Source organism: Jaculus jaculus, chromosome 8 (assembly GCF_020740685.1).
Source record: "Jaculus jaculus isolate mJacJac1 chromosome 8, mJacJac1.mat.Y.cur, whole genome shotgun sequence".
Lineage (NCBI taxonomy): Eukaryota > Metazoa > Chordata > Mammalia > Rodentia > Dipodidae > Jaculus > Jaculus jaculus.
This window is the reverse complement of record NC_059109.1, coordinates 120,612,776-120,628,253: the sequence shown is the minus strand read 5'-3', so window position 1 is coordinate 120,628,253 and position 15,478 is coordinate 120,612,776. Positions and strand designations below refer to the sequence as shown.

The 15,478-nt window shown below is 44.2% G+C and overlaps 1 pseudogene; it reads right to left on the bottom strand.

Annotated features, from left to right (window-relative positions):
- Nucleotides 1–13,312: 13,312 nt before the first annotated feature.
- On the bottom strand, nt 13,313–14,131 carry LOC101606044 (annotated as a pseudogene).
- Between the last annotated feature and the right edge of the window lie 1,347 nt (nt 14,132–15,478).

The following is a 15,478-nucleotide window of genomic DNA, read 5'->3' as shown; positions in this document are numbered from 1 at the left end:
ATGTGGGCACTGGGGAATTGAACCTGGGTCCTTTGGTTTTGCAGGCAAGTGCCTTAACTGCTAAGCCATCTCTCCAGCCCCTTTCACATATTTTATATCTAGCTCATTTTATCTGCAACACACTTTGTCATCCATTTCCCTCTACACCAACAGCTGTCCCAGTGCAGACATGACTCCTCTAGGCAGCCTTCCTTGCATCTGTTGGAGTAGATGAGAAGCCCTTTCTCTGTGTCTCTGCAGCTCCCCCAACCCTCCATCACCATACCTGGCCCCTTGTCAGTGTGTTCTGTATCCTTTCCCCTTAGATACCATCCCCTAGAGCACAAGGTCTCCTGTTTGTTATGCTACCATTGTCTGGCAAACAGTAGTTGCTTACTAAATACTTGCTAAATGAACGAATGAATGACTGGCCCATGTGGGGTGTCAGACTCTTGCTTTCATATGTCAACTATAAGGCATCCAACTTGCATACCCTTCAATAGTAAGTGGGAATCCTCCGCAACTTGGGACTTTATGAAGACAACAAAAAATGTGAATGAAGAGTTCTGGGCCTGCGTTCTAGAATGGGAAACTTATACGGGTAACTTGATGACACCAGAATAGATAGAATTAGCCATGATGTGTGGGGGCCCTTGTTAAGCTTTGTCTTCTCTTTCTCGCTGCACACATACAGAAAACCCAAGGCTAGGGCGTAGCCAGGAAAATTGGCTGTTCTCTGGTTCTGCATGCAGTCACTTCTGAAGATGCACACTGTTTGAAGAAAGTTGCTAACATATGCTCTTGACCAAGTTTACTTCATAGGCCATCAGTGAAACAAATATTCCTAAGGAACATTACTTCTTATATTTTCTAGGAACAGGCTGCCCTAGCTTGTTTTTTTTTTAAAAAAAAATATATATAAACTATATATATATATACATATATATGTGTATATATATATATATATAGATAGATAGATAGATAGATATAGATATAGATAGATAGATAGATAGATAGATAGATAGATAGATAGATAGATAGATAGTATAACACGTTACAATCTTTTATCCCCTCAATCTTGCTCCCATTACCCTAGGGGATCTCCTCAGTGGGGTCATAGCATTCTCTATAGGGTCATGAAGGCCTCAGTTAGTCCCTGTAGGGTAGTGGGAAGATCATGCCTCAGGGTTTTCCTACCCACTCTGTGGCTCTTACGATCTTTCCAACCCCTCTTCCACTAAGTTCTCTGAGCTATGCAGGCCTGTTGGCAGTCTGATTTAGTGTTGAGTTCTCCTAATTCAACTGCATTGATCCCTCCTCTTGCCCCATGTTCTCAGAGCTATACTCAAAATTCATAGCTGGGGCTTCTAAATTTCTCAGGGTTGAGCCATGATTAGAATTGTTAGAAAGAGTTAACAAAGGATTTTTTTTTTTTTTTTGGTCTGCTATTTCCCTGGTAGGAAGTGTAACTCCATGAGTTTGGTGTGAGCTTGAAATGGATTCTCCCATTGGATTGAAACACAAGCACAGTGATATTTCATTGCAATGCTGTCAACTGACCCCTTCTTCTGTACTGAGCAGGGGCCTTGTCTTACATCAGTCACAGCTAGAAGCATGTAGCCCTTTTCTTTCTCCTATGTGTGACAAGGGCTCTGGTTGGCTCATAGGTACTTAGTCCAATGTGGTAGTTTAAATGAATGTCTCCCCAATACATTCAGGAATTTATTAAAGCTTGGAATTTAGATCTCCAGCTGCCTGGCTGGAAGAGGTATCACTGTGGGCAGATCCTGAAGTCCGGTCCTAAGGCTGATCTGAATTATAGCCAAGAATATGAAAAGTGCTGGAGTCTTGCCTAGGGTTCCTGAAGTACGGTTGCTTATGGTGGCTGTGGTGCTTTTTCTCTCTACCTGCACCTGTGAACGGGGATTAGCTTCTTCTGCCATTATGGAACTTCTCCTCCATCTGAAAGCTTCAAAAAAATCCCTTCCTCCTATAACTGTACCTGGTTTGGAAGTTCATCCGCGCGACCTGAAGCTGTCTACAACATCCACTATGTCAAAACTTCTGGACTATGTGTTAGGGAGTAACAGGTAAGACATCATTTATTTTTTAAAGATTTTATTTTAAAAAATTTTTTGTTTATTTTTATTTATTTATTTGAGAGCAACAGACAGAAAGAGAGAGAGAAAGAGAGAGAGAGAGAGAGAGACAGAGAGAGAGAGAGAGAGAGAGAGAGAGAATGGGCACACCAGAGCTTGCAGCCACTGCAAATGAACTCCAGACGCATGTGCCCCCTTGGGTCCTGGGGAATCAAGCCTTGAACTGGGGTCCTTAGACTTCACAGGTAAGTGCTTAACCACTAAGCCATCTCTCCAGCCCTAACATTTTATTTTTATTTATTTATTAGAGACAGAGAGAGGTAGAGAGAGAGAATGGACATGCCAGGGCCTCTAGTCACTGCAAATGAACTACAGATGCATGGGCCACCATGTGCAGCTGACTTATGTGGGACCTGGAGAATCAAACCAGGGTCTTTATAACTGCGAAGCCATCTCTCCAGTCCACCACTCACTGTTTTTGAAGAGGTTCAAAGCCTAGGTACAAAAACATTCAGATAAGAAAGAATAAATGGGACTTGTTTCTCTGGAATGACAAGGAAAACAGTACTCCTGGAAACATGTTCAAAGACCCTAGTGCATATAAGTGTCTGGTGTGATCAGAAATCTGGAAGATACTTAAGTGAGAGAACCCTGGGAGAGCCTGGGGAAAGCAAAGGCTGGAAGGGGAGGAAGTGCCAGGCTTCAACCAGGGCCACGAACCCTCTGAGAAGTGGCATCCAGGCAGCAGGGAGACTTGACCCCTCCCAAGCAGAGAGTGAAGTTGTCAGACCTGGTCTCCCAGCCTGGTCTCCCCGGCAGTTGTGGAGGTGAACACCTGAAGCAAGGTAGAGTCCAGAGCCAGGGGACGATGGGGTGGCATTGTGAAAACGTCCACCCAGGACCAGCTGTTTTCAGAGAGGAGGATACTCGCATTAGTTTCCAGAGAGGCAACTTTAGCAAGACAGATTTGGATTTTTTCCCTTGGTCCCCTTGTCACTAATGTTGAATGATCCCTCCTCAGGACAAACAAGGGTGGACCTCAGTGACCCCAGGGAGGAGAAGTACATGGCAAGCACAGCCCAGTGTGCCCAGTGAAGCATGATGACTTCCTCCTTTTATTCCCCCTCCAGTGCCTTGCCAGGATCATGTCTCATCTTCAGAGCTTCTGAATGAGAGGGGGAGTGGAAGCCGCACATTAGGCCTGAAGTGCCTGGTTACATTCGTAGAGAACTCTGCAAACGTTTTTTTTCCTCTGAAGAATTTTAAGCAATCCCAGAAAATGTAATCACACTGGTGCAATCAGCTGGGTTCATTGCGGACCTTGAACACACCCTTCCAATATCTTGCCCTTGATTTCTCCATTTGAAACTGGGAAAGATGTAAAAATAAACCTAAGGCCCTTTGTGATGGTTAATCTTGTTTGTCACCTTTATGGGAGCTAAGATCCTCTAAGAGATAGTCTCTGGGCCTTTCTAGATTAGGTTGATTGAGGTGTGAACTCCCATATTAGATGTGAGTAGCACCATTCTCTGGGCTGAGGTCCCAGATTGAACAAAAAGGAAGAAAAGCATGGAGTGGGAAGATGGCTCAGCAGTCAAGACCAGCTGACATGTAACTCAGTGAGGATACCATGTTTGATTCCCCAGGACCAATGTGAACAGGCTGGACATGGCCATGCAGGTCTGTAACCTCAGTCCATTTTGGGGAGGCAAAGACCAAAGAAACACTGGGGTTTGCTGATGGACAGATGCTCCAGGTTGAGGGAGAGTCATTCCTCAGAGAAAGAAAGACACCTGATGTTCATTCCTGACTTCCACACACAGGCATGTGGGTCACATGCATCTGCACACACATGCACAGACACATACCACACCCACAGACACACAAGCAAGAAACTACCTGAGAACCAGCCTTCCTTGCTTTCTGCCTCCTTACTGTGCATTCAGTGTGACCAGCTGCCTTCCGTTCCTTGCTGCTATGTCTTCCCGGCCATGACGGACTGTATCACCTAGAACTGTAAGCCCCAAATAAACCCTTCCTTCCTTACGTTACTTTTGTTGGTTTGTCCTAGCAGTGCGGAAAGGTAACTGATATGCCTGTCTACCATTACTTGCATAGAGGTCTGAGTTTAAGGCCCTGGCTTCTCCATGTTCGAGGAGATGGGCTTGAGTGACTAACGCTCATGACCAGATCCCCAGCAGCATACCCCTCTGAAAACAGATGCCAAACTCCTGAAATGAATCTCTTCCTAACCAATGGCCGTACTCAGTTTTATGGACTCAAGCGGGCTCCTGTGTTGGGCTCCAGAGAAACTTTACAAATCCAGTGAGGATGTACATTGTAATTTTAGTCAGTCATCACTGGAGAAGAAAAGAGGGCGTCTGGGCATGTGTATATGTATGGTTGATTATGAAAACTCAGCCAAGGAACTGGGTGTGGTTTCTAGGACTTGGAAGATAGTCTAGTCTTCATGCCCAGTCTCCTGAATTTTGGCTCCTGAATTTTATTCTATAACCTTTCATTGAATTTCATGGTTGCTCAGATTCTCCTGAGTTTCCTTCTCATTTCTGAACCTTCCCGGTGGGCTCCGTGGTCCTCTCCAGGGCAAGCACCTCCCCTAACTTCTTATCGTGCTCCCTTGCCTCCAGCTCCTTCAACTCAGCAAGTCTCAGCCTGAAATGATCCTCTTTCCTGCCAGACTTGCTCCTCCTACTTTGTTCCCTGTTTCAGGAATGACACCATTCTCCATCTAGTCACCACGGCTAGAACCTGGGCATTATCCCAGGCTCCTCCCTGATCCTCACATCCATCAATCACAACATCCTGCCTGCTTAGCACTGGACATGTCTACAATCCTCCCTCCATGCACTTCCCAACAATTCACCACCCAACAGAAGTTCCAACTTTCCTCACCATCTCCTGTATAATTTTTAAAATATTTTATTTATTTATTTATTCGACAGAGAAAGAGAGAGAGAGAGAGAGAGAGAGAGAGAGAGGAAAATATTTTATTTATTTATTTATTCGACAGAGAGAGAGAGAGAGAGAGAGAGAGAGAGAGAGAGAGAGAGAGAGAGAGGAAGGGAGAGAATGGGTGTGCCAGGGCCTCCAGCCACTGCAAAAGAACTCAGATGCATGTGCCCCCTTGTGCAACTGGATAACGTAGGTTCTGGGGAATCAAACCTGGGTCCTTTTGCTTTGTAGGCAAGTACCTTAATTACTAAGCCATCCCTCCAGCCCCTGTATAATTGTTGTAACCGTCTCTTATAGGTTTCTCCCTCTTCCAGTTTGAATACCCATCAGCGGCTACTATATATCTTCTGCTGAAGATATCACATGGCATCTGACAGCTTTAAGTCCATATTCTCTAGGTTGACATATGAAGTCTGTAAGTTTGGGCTTCACTCTGTGCACAGGCTCTTATCCTGACTTCCTGTAAACTCATGCATGTTCAGCCACAAGACACTTTTTGGGGTTTCTTGAATGTGCTGTTTCCTTCAACATAGTCTTCCCATAGCTTGGTTTGCCCAACATCCCCACACTTTTCTACTTGACCCTGTTGATCTATGACCCCTTTGTGCTGGTCTTGCTGCTGGTTCCCAGAATGTTCACCTCATCCCTGATTCAGGATCAGATGCCCTCCAGTACTCTCCCGAACTAGCTATGATTATCTACTCCACAGACTGTTGAGATGGCCAATGGGCCCCTCTTACTTTCATACACCCTCTTTTGCATCGGATGGTTATGTTATGTGCTTGTCTTACTTGGTGTTAAGCCATGAAGACAAGGGATAGGCATTTCTATGTGGATGGAGCCTTTCTTGCTTTCAACACAGGCTGCTCACCTGTGCCTCATGCTGGAGGACAGTAACATATCCAACATGGATAGAAATCACATTTTAGAAATTCTATAATTAAGGCAGAAATGGCCCTAAGTGTTATTGGAAGATAGGTTTTTCTTTTTTTTTTATAAGCATTTTAAAAAATTTTATTTATGAGAGACAGAGAAAGAGAAGGGGAGTGCCAGGGCCTCTAGCCATTGTAAATGAACTCCAGATGCATACACCACCATGTGCGTCTGGCTTACGTGGGTTATGGGGAGTTGAACCTGGGGCTTTAGGCTTCAAAGGCAAGCACCTTAACCACTAAGCAATCTCTCCAGCCCTGGAAGATAGGCTTTTCTATATGTTGGTTAAAAATGGTGAATTTAAAAAAAATGGTGAATTTTATATCACTAGAAAATAAAGTTTTCTTCACGTTTTCTTCCTTCTTCTTTATAAGGTTTGCACTGTGGTTTTCATCAGTGAAGTTAAGAAAGAAACATTGAAGGATGGAGAGATGGCTTAGCAGGCAGTCCAATGGGCTTGACTGCAAAGCCTTTTGCCTGAGTTCAATTCCCTAGTACCCACATAAATTCAGATGCATCTGGAGTTTGTTTATAGCAACAAACCACACACACACACACACACACACACACACACACACACACATGCACACATACACTCTCTTTCTTTCTCACCATAAACAAACAAATAAATAAATTCTTTTTAGAAAAGAAAGGAGCGTTTAGCCATTGGCAGCTGTTTTCATAGGTGACACGTGATCCAACCCCAATGCTGCTTCAAAACAAGCAAGTTCCAAAACATCTCTGGAAATGAGAACTGGCCCCTGGGATGGTGGACACCCAGAGGGCTATTGTCAGTAATCTGGAGACAAGAGGAAGCCAGGTTATAATCTGTTAGGACCCAATGGACTGAGGATCAGGGGGAGCTAACAGTGTAAATCCTCGTTCAAGAATAAAAGGAGACCGGTATCCCAGGTCAATCAAGTAGACAGAGAAGGAAAAGGGGTGAACTCCTCTTTCCTCCACTGTTTTTGGTCTTCACACCCTGAAAAGAACTGAATGACCCCCACTTCAACGGGGAGGGCCACCTATACATAGCACAGGATGGCTCTAGGACGAGAACTGGGAGAGGTGGGGGCAGAATGCTCCACAGGCTTTTCACGTGCGCTGACTGGTCAGCAAACGGATATGTTATTGCTGCTTCTTGACCACTGATAAATCACTCTGCCTCACACAGACTCGTGAATTCTATGCTACATTTTAAAGTTAAATTGGTTATTTGACAGAACCCCACCAGTACGATTTCACCAGCCCTTTCCCACATCTGAGGCCAACCCCTGCTCTGAGGACATGCTCAGGTATGTTTTGCAATGCCCCCTTCATCTCCAAAGAGAACGTTATGTCTTCTAAATAAACTGCATTTGATATTGGACTACCAAAAAAAAAAAAAAAAAAAAAAAAAAAACTATCCAAATTTGGTGGGTATCTATCTGCTCTTTTGGGGGAGGGCATGTGCAGTGTGCATATGTATGTGAACATACATATATGTGGGTGCACATGTGTGTGAGTGTTCTTGCACACGCATATGCCTGTGGTGGCCGGAAGTTGGTTTCTGGTGTCTTTCTCAGTCTCTCTCCTCTTTACTTTAATAAGGCAGGGTCCTTTGCTTGGGCCCAGAGCTCACAGATTCGGCTCCTCAAGCTAACCATCTTACCTCAGGGACTCCTTGTCTCCACTTCCCACACACTGGGATGACAGGCGCCTGCTGTGCCTTTATGTGTGTGCTCGGGGTCTCAACTCTGGTCCCCATTCTTCACGGTGAGTGTTTTACCAGGTGGGCCATTGTCCTGGCCACTGTCGATGTGTTTATGAAGGATAGGAGAGCAGAAGAGCAGTCAGACAAAACTCTTCAATGGAGTAAAAACTGTCCAAAAAATTTAATAAAAAGGACTGCTACAAACATCTAGTTGTGCTGTCTGTGATAGTCAGCATGTTATTTCTGCTGTTTAATCCAGATGTGGATGAACTGGAAGTCAGTGTAACTCCACAGCATCTGTGATAAGCATTTGCTTTTTTGAGATTGGGTCTCACTCTAGCCCAGGCTGACCTGGAAGTCACTATGTACTCTCAGGGTGGCCTCAAACTCACAGCGATCCTCCTCCCTCTGCCTCCTGAGTGCTGGGATTAAAGGCATGTGGCCACCACGCCCAGCTAAGCATGGGGTTTTAAAGGCAAGTGTCATGTCAACAGAAAGGGGAAGGATATTGGGAGGGGAAGGGGCAAGAGGGAAGGAGCTGGTGAGAGGTTGGGGGGTGGCTGAGAAGCAACTAAAACAAATTGTTTTTTGCAAATGCCAAAATGGTGCTTGAAAGTCTGTGTGCCAACTAAAGAAAACAAACATTTTTTAAAAAGCAAATACTTAAGAAAGTTGTACGCATTCAAACACGTGGAAGAACTGACTCATATCTATAAGAAATGTGTCAGAAAGGCTAAACTCACGAGGAGAGATGCCTTTTAAAAAAATACTAAAAATAGAAAAATGAGGGCTATACCCTGCTGTACGGAGATGGGCGATGGGGAAGGATGGAGAGTCTGAAGCAGGGAGGACCGCATAATGTTGACAGTTATTGGACAAAACACCAAGTTGCTCAATTCATCAAGGGAAAAGGCTTTTAATCTGGAAAGATTGTAACTAAAGATATGGCATAGGAGAAAGGCAGAAGGCACACCTCAATGCTCTTAATTAATTCAAGTCCGAATCCCACATGAATTATAGCCCAGGGTCCTGAAAGGACTTGCACAAGTCTTTGTAGAATCTGTCAGTTTTATTTGATACTGAGACGGGGAGGGAGAGGGACGCCAGGGGATTGGGGATGGGCACGTCTTATCTTGATTTGCAAAACCTGGGTTCTAGAATTTATGGGCTCAAAGCCAGTCTCTGGCAACAAGATAAAAATAGTTGTTGAAATAGCATAGGCGTATGTGCATATAGAAGCATAGAGCAGTTACTTTTCTTGCTGGGGCAAAATACTCAAGCAGAAGCATCTTATGAAGGAAAGCATTTACTAAGGCTTATAGACTTGAGGGGAATTTTCACCATGGCATGGGCATCATATCCTGCCCCAGAATTTGGAAGTAGGAACAAGAGTGAGCAGCCTTTGCAAGTGGGGTTTGGGCTATAACACCTCAATGTCCTCTCCAAGTGACACGCCTTCTCTAATAGGGTTCCATTTCCCAAACTGCCACCCACTGGAGACTGAGTATGAGGCTTAATCACAAATACATGAAGCTATGAGGGACATTTCATATTCAAACCACCATATTAAGGATGAGTAATCAAAATGCATTCTTATTCTGCTCAGAACAAACTAAGCTTTCAAGACTGATTAATGGATGGACCTTTGTTGTCATTTACCATTTCTCTACCATTTGGAATAATTGGGGTGAATTCTCTCTTTTACATATCTTGGTAAAATGTGACTCTATATTCCATTATAAAGTTAAAAATATGGCCGGGTATGGTGACACATACCTTTAATTCTAGCACCTGGGAAGCAGAGGTCAATGAAAGGAAGCATCAGGCAAGAGACAGATAGAAGCAATGATATTCTGGGACCATCCCTCACATTTCCATCAGAATAATTCTACTTTGAATTATCTCACGATGCAGGATTCTATGTGTAAGTAGAAGAACAGATTAATGGGGGTGAAGAGGCCTAAGTGAGATCAGGGGAAGATATTGAGTAAAGGAAAGTTGGAGGGAGGGCTAATCAAAATCTAAGAGGATATAAATAAGTTACTTTTTTGGACAATGGAACTCACAGGAGCCATAGATTGTTAATAGAAAATTTTCAGTGTCAGGGATGGGATACCTTTCAGTGAATTGTTGGCCAGGGAGGTCCCTGATGACCCCCAAACATTACAGGCCATTGCTAAGGCCCTTTGTTTCCCACCAGTAATACACGTTAAGACCCTATTGCTGATGACTCCATATACTTGGGCTGCAAGGTCACTGAGAAATCTTGTTGGAGCTGAGCTGAAAACCTCCTTCATGTAGACCAGCTGACAGAAAGCTGAAATAAGCCACACTGTATGCAGTTCAATGGGAAAGAGAGAAATCACCAGTGAAGATCCTCAACAGTGGACACTGCAAGCCTTATATTTGGCCAGTCAGGCCAAATGAGCCAACAGGTGCAATAATGGCACATCTGTGATGGGGAAACCAACCACCCACACATTTGACTGGAGGCCAGCTCCATGGGAGGAAATACATTCCTGATACTGAAAACCTACAATAGGGGTAGTCATGAGCCCTAGGGGTGTAATGTTTGCTGCTGTCTGGCTAAATGTATATACTATGCTAACCAACTTGTCCAGTAAGCACTTCTCTTAAAGTTCATACCTATATATTAATGCTACTCTCACTTTTGGTTAGATAACCTCTTTTCCTATGGCAGTGACCTTGGGATGACTCAGAAGGCACCATGGTGCTGAGAAGTGACAGAGGACTGCTCCACACTGAAATATCTCTATCACACCTTCCAAGGCTCAGGGCCCATTGTGGAAGAGGTGGCAGAAAGAATGTAAGAGGCAAAGGAAGGGTGTGACGCCTTGCAACGTGTTCCTCCAGAAACAAAATTTCCTGGATATCCATGACCTCACAGTACCTGACACTACCTCCAGAAGACCAGCATAATAGGAGGAAAAGATCATGACATGAAAATAAAAGAGAAACTGATTGGGAGGGGGAGGAGATATGATAGAGAGTGGAATTTCAAAGGGGAATGTAGGGGGAGGGAGGGAATTACCATGGCATATTGTTTACAGTCATGGAAGTTGTCAATAAAAATAAATAAATAAATAAAGATGTTAATAATCATAATAAGAGAAAATATTTATCAAAGATTTATATGAGCCAGATACTGCTCATAGCAATATATACATATGTCCTTATATACACACATATGTAATCTTAATTTGTCCTCTTAATAGCTCCAAGAAAGTTTCATATATACAGATGGGGAAACAGGCTTAGAGAATTCAAGCATCAAAGTGTGACTATTTTCAGGGAGTTGATCAGGATATTTGTTGGCTTGCTACAAAGAAGTCTTTCCACTGAGTGGAAGATCCACCTTCTGGGAGCGTTACAAGCCTCTAGGACACTGTGATAAAAGCATATTTTATACAGAAGAATGGTCTGCCTTGTGGCATTGGGTGACCTCTGTAATGGGTAATGGTCAAGGAAAGAGCTAATTTTGGTGCAGAGAATTATATTGGAGGCTCCTTTTGGATGTAAGATCCTAAAAAAATTCCTAAGCACCTTTAAGCAAGAAACAAAATGTTTCCAAACACTATTGGTTAACTGTGAGCAACCCTCTCTTTCCTGGACTCACAGACACAGGCAATCCTAGACTTATAGATTCAGGCTTAGGTTGGGCCACCAAGTTTTATCCTAGAGGAAGCGGGGTTCCAAGTGTGAGAGTCACAGTTCTAGGCTGGGGCAGCAGACAGAGCCAGAAATCTTGGGCTGGGGTGAGAGAAGAGGGTGGAGTCCAGAGTAACACCTAGGCGAGGCCTGGGTGGGTAAAGCTGTCCTGAGGGGTGGTGCTCTTACCCGCAGGCTGCGGCACCACCAGGGTGCATGAAGGTCCACAGGGAAGCATGTCTGGGGAGGAGCACTATGGGAAGTGGGTCATAGTCTTGAATGACTCTGCAGAGAGGTTAGTCAGAAGTGGGTCAGGAGCTGGAGGTCAGACATCAAGACAGGCAGAGTCCCTTAATCTCTACCCCACCTGTGATTTAGGGACCAGGTGAGGACAGACGTGAGTCTGGCTATGGCATGAGCCTGGTGTCTAAGTAGGATATAAACTTTCTGGGTGAGAGGGAGGCAACAGTGAGGAAGGAATTGCCTGGCCATGGTTGCCATTGACTTGGTAGCCCAGTACTTTACCATCCCATCCCCATCTCCCTGATGACTCCATGGTAACTAGATACAAGGTGGGGAAAAAAAAATGCTCAATCCTTGCATATTATTTCCCTTTCCGGAAGGTCTTCACTAGCCACCATCTTGATCGTGGTCTTCAAATTAAACCTATTTCACTTATGTCCAAGAATTCAATCACAACTTCTTATCCCTCTAGGGTAACCATGTTTTGACCTGTTCTTCTTAAGAAATTTATCTCATGAGCTATGCTTCCCCCGGAAGAAGCCATCCAGCTCTCAGCTTCATTTCCTGTGAAGACAATAGGAATGATGACTGCTGTGTAGATAGATGGTGCATGTGAAAACTCTGCATGCAGAGGAAGTGCTTCCTACCAGTTCTTGTCAAGGAGATCTTCAACCAGGTGACGTGGAGTCCGCTACCGTCCTGGTGTCAAGAGGAATTGAGTAGTACCGATAAAGTATGACCACACTATGTGGAAGAGAGAGGTATAAACATGGAGTGAGAATGAACAGGGAATAGGATGATTGTTTGGGGTATGCCAATGCCAGAGGGACCGGGTAGCTCAAGGTCATATTACTCAGGAGTACCTTGCTCATGATTTTACTCAGCCTTTGAGTTGGACTCGCAGATAACCTGAGCATTCTAGACTTAGAATGGGGTCATTTCACACACACACACACACACACACACACACACACGTATGAATATTGTAATCATCTCATCTGTACAGCATGATGAAACTAGTTTTATTTCTAGTTCTTTTTTTTTTAACCATTTTTATATGATATGACTTTGTATAGTTTACTTCTGTTCTCTCTGTGATGTCTTTAACTATGGAATAGAAAGCGGATCAGGTTGTCTCAATTATCCTCCCAAACCTGATATTCTAGGTTGCCGAGCTGATGTAGTCTGTCATAGTACCTGGAAAAAAAAAATTCAGTCACACTGACAGTTTTAGAAGCCTGTACTATACCAAGTCATGGGCAGGATATTTTCTTTGTGGTAAGCATATTTGATCTTTAGAGCATATCTACAGAGAAGAAGTTCTGAATCCTTCACTAATAACACTAATAGCATATCACTATCACTATCACTATGTCTTTTCATGTCTTATTGCATTGGTTGAATTCTGTGATTTTTTTCTAGTGCCCATCAATCTCCTTAATACTGATTCCTATTCTTTCTAAGCCCCAAGTTTCCCCCAGAAAATTTACTAATTCTGCTGTCCTCTCCCACTTCTTTTTCTTATGATATTCCTGAGGAGGGGCAGATATTATCTGCTCAGTATGGCATAGGAGACACATGTCTAGGCATCATTAATATATCAATTGTACTATAATTTCAGATATCATTTTTGACATATCATATAGTCAGATAGTCTAGTCACACATGGTCCAAGAAAATCCAAATAACAAATCAAATGTAATCAGATGTTAAAGATTGATCTTCAAACATTATAGCCAATGATGCAACGCTTGAGTATCATCTCACCAATATAAAACCACATCCACACTTCCATGGCCAGCAAACCATCCAGCATTGCTTCCTTAACTGTGAGATGTTTGAAGGCACCAGTTTGAGTACCCTGGATTGTAGTTTTCAAGCTTTGAATAGCTGTAGGGATCTCAGCAGGGAGTGGAGGAACCAGCTCAATCTTGGCATAGTTCCAAAATGCAGCCAATCAAGGCTTTGAGTAAGTCATAGCAGTGTGCGCAAGCTCTGGAGCCCCTGCATGGAGTTTCGAGTGAACTGAGTCGTGGCTCTTAGCTGGGAAGTCCGTCCTCCTGAACATCTGGCTGAATGCCCCGATATCTTTTATTTTTATTTATATATTTGAGAGCAACACAGAAAGAGTGAGAGAGAAAGAGGCAGAGAGAGAGAGACACACACACACACACACAGAAAGAGTGGGTGCACCAGGGCCTCTAGCCACTGCAAACAAACTCCAGGCCCATGCGCCCCTTGTGCATCTGGCTAAGGTGGGTCCTGGGGAGTCGAGCCTCGAACCAGGATTCTTAGGCTTCACAGGCAAGTGCTTAACAGCTAAGACATCTCTCTAGTCCCCCCCCCATATCTTTTTTAAAAAATATTTTATTTATTTATGAGAGAGAGAGAGGGGGGGGGAATATGGGTGCTCCAGGGCTTCCAGCCACTGCAAACAAACTCCAGATGTAAGCACCTCCTTGTGCATCTGGCTTACATGGGTCCTGGGGAATCGAACTGAGGTCCTTTGGCTTGGATGCAAGTGCCTGAACCACTTAGCCATCCCTCCAGCCCAATGTCAGATATCTTGAATAAGAGATAGTGCTGAGGAAATTTAGCTTAGGGATATGTGTTTGGGCACTGACCTGCAAAAGATCTGGTCAGGGCCAGAGAGCTCTAAGCAGGCTGACTTAGAGTGGCCAGTGAGGATCATCACTAATATTAATTAAACATATATTATTTTCATGACATCATGTTAAAGTATGGATGGACAAGCAGGGATGACTTTAGTGGATGTTTGAAAATATCTGGAGACAGCTGTTATAACTAAAGGGAACGTTTGCTATTGGCCTGAACAGGGTACAGGTCAGAGACCCTAAAAAGGTCCTAGAGTATTGTGTTCTAGACTGAAATGTCAATAGTACTGAGGTTGGGACACTTGAATTAAACTCTGTGCGTTGTCTAATTAATCATCAGGCCAATCCTGGTAAGTAGTCACTACTATTTCTACTGGTAATAATAATGTGGACACTATAGATCGAGATATGAGGATTATATATACCTAGAAGGAGACAGAACTTGTTTTGATTCTAAGTTTGACCATCACTAAAGCCTATGCATTTGGCCACTTTGCTGGAAGCTAAAAGGTCAGGCAAGCTGAGCATGTAGGTGAGGATGGAGAGTGTGGCCTGGGGAAATGCAGAGAAATTTGAGGGATTCAGGACTCCCTGTGGCAAGAGAACAGGCAGGCTTCAGCCCCACCTGCTGTGGACAGGCTCTCTCTCTCTCTCTCTCTCTCTCTCTCTCTCTCTCTCTCACTCTCTCTCTCTCCATGGGTTTCTTGCATCCACCTGGGTATTAATCTTGATCGTTCTAGACTGAGCTGAGTTGAAGAAAACAGGGTCCTCATCCTAACGACTTCAGCATCACAGTCCTATGCCTTTCATTGTCACAGCTTTGGAGGGAGGAAGCTGGCTGGTGGCTAGATGTACATTACAGCCCAGAAAAGTGATGCTGATTTGGCCAAGAGTCAGATCTCTTTTGATTTTTACCTGCTATTGTGCTCAGAATATAGGATAATATAGCACAATATGGAGCTGACAAAATACACGGACATAGGTCTAGACCCCAACAATGAAAGAATGAGTAAATCCAGTGGGTGAGTAAATGCATCCTTCATGAGGCTGAGCCTTGCACTTCAGTAGAACCACTGGGCATGGATCAGAGGGGAAGCAAAAGCTGGAGCAGTGGGTGATGCTCTGGGGGCATGGGATGGAGCAAGTCCTCCAGGGGCCCAGCAGCGCACAGCTGGAGCTGCGTCTCACAGTACAAAGCACAGAGGCTGCAGGCAGGTTGGGCTGCAAGCACCTTGGGGGCTTGGCTGGGTTTTGGACTGCATCACTGGAATGTG